This window comes from Rutidosis leptorrhynchoides, chromosome 11 (genome assembly GCF_046630445.1).
Source record: "Rutidosis leptorrhynchoides isolate AG116_Rl617_1_P2 chromosome 11, CSIRO_AGI_Rlap_v1, whole genome shotgun sequence".
Taxonomy (NCBI): Eukaryota; Viridiplantae; Streptophyta; class Magnoliopsida; order Asterales; family Asteraceae; genus Rutidosis; species Rutidosis leptorrhynchoides.
The window spans coordinates 221,273,142-221,278,108 of NC_092343.1; positions in this window are offsets into that span (position 1 = coordinate 221,273,142).

Consider the following 4,967-nt stretch of genomic DNA (forward strand, 5'->3'; position numbering starts at 1 on the left):
TATTATGTGATATATTAATCTCTTAACGTGTTTGATATTATGTGATAGATGTCTACTTCTAGTACAAATCCCATCGACTCACCTAATAATAATGAAGAGTCGAATATATTTTGAGAAGATTCACAAAATCCCGAGGAAGAACCGGAAGAGGAGGAACCGGAAGAGGAGGAACTGGAAGAAGAGGAACCGGAAGAAGAAGAGGTTCTGGAAGAAGAAATATTAATACCTACAGTTAAATGATTAAATAAAAGAAAATCCTCAACCAACAGACCAAAGTTAATAATGGTCAATGGTGTTTCCGCCGAGGAAACAAAATATTGGGAAAATTACCAATTTTCTGATGAATCGGATCCCGACGAGGATTCCGATGATGTTATATAAATTACCTCGACCTAATTTGTAAAATCAAAAGAAAACAATAAGGGAAAAGGTATCAAAATAGAGAAACCTGATTACAACCCCGATGAACTTTATATATATCGTAAACACCCGTACTTCTTAAATTTTAACAATAACCCTGGAACCTCTAAGCCACCAGGTTTTTCTAAACCATTTGTGAAAACGACGGCTCGTATTAGGGGAGCACCATATATCCCTATGAAATTAGCAAAACGAACCAAGTCCGATGAGGAAGAAACGAGTGAGTCGGAATAAAGAGTTGTAATCATGTTGTGTAATATATGTATTGTAGTGTGCTTGTATTTTCATGTTATGTAAAAATTGCTTGTAATGTTTGTTATTTATCTTTTACGAATCTAATCCTTGTATATTTTACAGTATAAAAACACACAATGGATGTTAAGGATAGACAACCGAATATTCTAGAAGACCTACCCGGGGACATGATTGATGAAATCTTGTCTAGAGTCGGTTAGAATTCATCGGCACAATTATTTATGGCGAAATTAGTTTGTCAAACATTTGAAAGACATTCCAGGCATGCCTTAGTTTATAAAAGGCTTTCCTTTGAAAGATGGGGTATATCACATTGGGGAGACTTTAAGTTACGCCAAGTTTTCTTTAAGACATTTAGTGCGAGAAACCCGGATGCAATTTTACGCTACGGGTTACGAACCTATTTTGACTCAACAGATCCCAACATAGGACTCCGTTCTTTAGAAAAAGCTTCTAACATGCAAGATAAAGAAGCATGTTATGCTTACGGGTTAATTATTTTCGCTTCTCACCAAATTGAGAAAAAGAACATTGGGTTACAACTTTTAAATAAAACATTCCCACAAGTGACGGATTCGGTAGTTGGGGTGAGAAACAAGGTTTTTAGATTGTTTCGGGGCTGTTGGGCATTACGAAACCCTCATCCTTTTTACGACGTTACAACATGCTACTTAGCTAGCTGTCATAATTGTTATCTGCCACATAATCAAGGATGGGAAATAATATTAGTACAACCAGAATGCATGACTTGTTTCTGGACTTATGAATTACATGTCTTTATTTCTTTTGCTGAACGGCTTGCGTATTAACTAGAATTGCCTTTATAGCTGCCGATTAGCAAGTTGTGATGTGCTATATTTCATCCTATATGTTTAATAGTGGTATTGTATGTTTGTAAAATATTGTATAAAAGTTTGAACGCGAAATATTATTGTAATAAGTTTTTCATATAGAAGCGTAGTAGTTGAGTTGTATAGTAGCTACTAAGTATGAACTTAACGGGTAGGTACTACCCGAATTAAAACTATAAAATGCTAATATGAAGAAAAATCTTTTATAAATAATTTCAAATTTTGCTACGAAATACTATTGACTACTCTTAAATTCTATATGATTAACTCAATTCTTTTGGCTATTTTTGAAGGAAATGGCACCGACGACTCGTCAGAACTTGAACATGAGTGAGTAAGACTTCCATGTTTTCCTTGTTGCGGACATAGCCGCAGTGCAGTCTGCAATGCAAAATAACAACAATAACTCTGGTTCTAGCAGTGAAACAAATTCCACAAGAAATCGTGTAGGATGTTCCTACAAAGAATTCACTGTTTGCAAACCTTTGGAATCTGATGGAACCGATGGTCCAATCGGATTGAAATGGTGGACCGAGAAGGTTGAATCGGTGTTTGCCATAAGTAAATGTACTGAAGAAGAGAAAGTAAAGTACGCTATGCATACCTTCATAGGTACGACGTTAACATGGTGGAATACCTATCTCGAGCAGGTATGACAAGATACTGCTTATGCACTATCGTGGTCAGCATTCAAGCAATTGATGAACGAGCAGTATCGTCCCAGAAACGATGTCAATAAGCTCAAGGTAGAGCTTATAGGATTATGAACGCAAGGTTTCGATATCACCACGTATGAACGACGATTCACAGAGTTGTGCCTATTGTGTCACAGAAGATGAAGAAGAGAAGATCGACGCATTTGTAAAAGGGTTACCGGAAAGGATTCAAGAAGTTGTGAGTTCACACGAGCCCGCCTCCATACAAAAGGCAAGTCGAATGGCTCACAAATTAGTGAACCAGATCGAAGGAAGGATTAAAGAGCAGCTAGCCAAAGAGGCTAACATGAAACAAGTCAAGAGAAAGTGGGAAGAAACCAATGACAAGAGTCACCAATACAACAATAACAATCACAACCACAATCGCAATAACTATCCCAACAACCGCAACACCAATCGCAACAACAACTTCAACAAACGTCCAAACAACAACTACAATAACTGTCCCAACAACAACAACAACAACAACAATAACAATAACAATCCCAACAACAATCTCAATAACAACAATGGCAACAAAAATCAAAAACAGCCATGCCAAAGGTGTGAAGAGCATCACCCGGGATTCTGCACGACATTTTGCAACTGGTGTAAAAGAAATGGTCATAGCGCGACGAAGTGCGAGATCTACGGACCAATGTTTAACAGAACTAAAAGAATAAATAATGTCGGAACAAATAACACCGCCATAGTTTGTTTTGGATGTGGAAAACCGGGCCACTTTAGTAGAAATTTCCCGAATCAGGGGAATACTAATGGGCAGGGCTGTGGAAGAGTTTTCAATATTAATACGGCAGAAACACAGGAAGACCCGGAGCTTGTCATGGGTACGTTTCTTATTGACAATAAATCTTCTTATGTTTTATTTAATTCGGGTACGGATAGAAGCTATATGAGTAGAGATTTTTGTGCTAAACTAAGTTGCCCACTGACACCCTTGGATAATAAATTTTTACTCGAATTAGCAAACGGTAAATTAATTACAGCAGATAATATATGTCGGAATCGAGAAATTAAACTGGTTTGCAAAACATTTAAGATTGACTTGATACCAGTAGAGTTAGGGAGTTTTGATGTGATAATCGGTATGGACTAGTTGAAAGAAGTGAAAGCAGAGATCATTTGTTACAAAAATGCAATTCGCATTATACCAGAAAAAGGAAAACCCTTAATGGTGTACGGAGAAAAGAGCAACACGAAGTTAAATCTTATTAGTAACCTGAAGGCGCAAAAACTAATAAGAAAAGGTTGCTATGCTGTGCTAGCACACTTCGAGAAAGTCAATTCCGAAGAAAAGAACATCAATGATATTCCCATCGCAAAAGAATTTCCCGATGTATTTTCGAAAGAATTACTGGGACTACCTCCACACCGATCCGTTGAATTTCTAATAGACCTTGTACCGGGAGCTGCACCAATAGCTCGTGCTCCATACAGACTCGCACCCAGCAAAATGAAGGAACTTCAGAGCCAATTACAAGAAATTTTAGAGCGTGGTTTCATTCGACCAAGCAGATCACCGTGGGGAGCTCCTGTTTTGTTTGTCAAAAAGAAAGATGGTACATTTAGATTATGTATCGACTATAGAGAGTTGAACAAACTTACTATCAAGAACCGTTATCTATTACCGAGAATTGATGATTTATTTGATCAACTACAAGGCTCGTTGGTTTATTCGAAGATTGATTTACGTTCTGGGTATCATCAAATGCGGGTGAAGGAGGATGATATTCCAACGACTACTTTTAGGACGCGTTACGGTCATTATGAGTTTATGGATATGCCATTTGGGTTAGCTAACGCACCAGCTGTGTTTATGGATCTCTTGAACTGAGTGTTTAGACCATACCTTGACAAGTTTATCATTGTTTTCATCGATGACATACTTATTTACTCAAAGAATGACCAAGAGCACAAAGAACATTTGAGAAAAGTGCTAGAGTTGTTAAGGAAAGAAAAACTGTACGCTAAGTTTTCAAAGTGTGCATTTTGGTTGGAAGAAGTTCAATTCCTCGGACACATAGTGAACAAAGAAGGTATTCAGGTGGATTCAGCAAAGATTGAAACCGTTGAAAAGTGGGAAACCCCGTAAACTCTGAAGCATATACGCCAATTTTTAGGACTGGCTGGTTACTACAGAAGGTTCATCCAAGATTTTTCCAAAATAGCAAAACCTTTGACTGCATTAACGCATAAAGGGAAGAAATTTGAATGGAAGGAAGAGCAGGAGAAAGCGTTTCAATTGTTGAAGAAAAACTTAACTACGACACCTATATTGTCATTTCCTGAAGGGAATGATGATTTTGTGATATATTGTGATGCCTGAAAGCAAGGCCTCAGCTGTGTATTAATGCAACGAACGAAGGTAATTGCTTATGCGTCTAGACAATTGAAGATTCACAAGCAAAATTATACGACTCACGATTTGGAATTGGGCGCTGTTGTTTTTGCATTAAAGACTTGGAGGCACTACTTATATGGGGTCAAAAGTATTATATATACCGACCACAAAAGTCTTCAACATATATTTAATCAGAAACAACTGAACATGAGACAGCGTAGGTGGATTGAACTGTTGAATGATTATGACTTTGAGATTCGTTACCACCCGGGGAAGGCAAATCTGGTAGCTGACGCCTTGAGCAGAAAGGATAGAGAACCTATACGAGTAAAAGCTATGAACATAATTATTCATACTAACCTTACTACTCAAATAAAGGAGGCG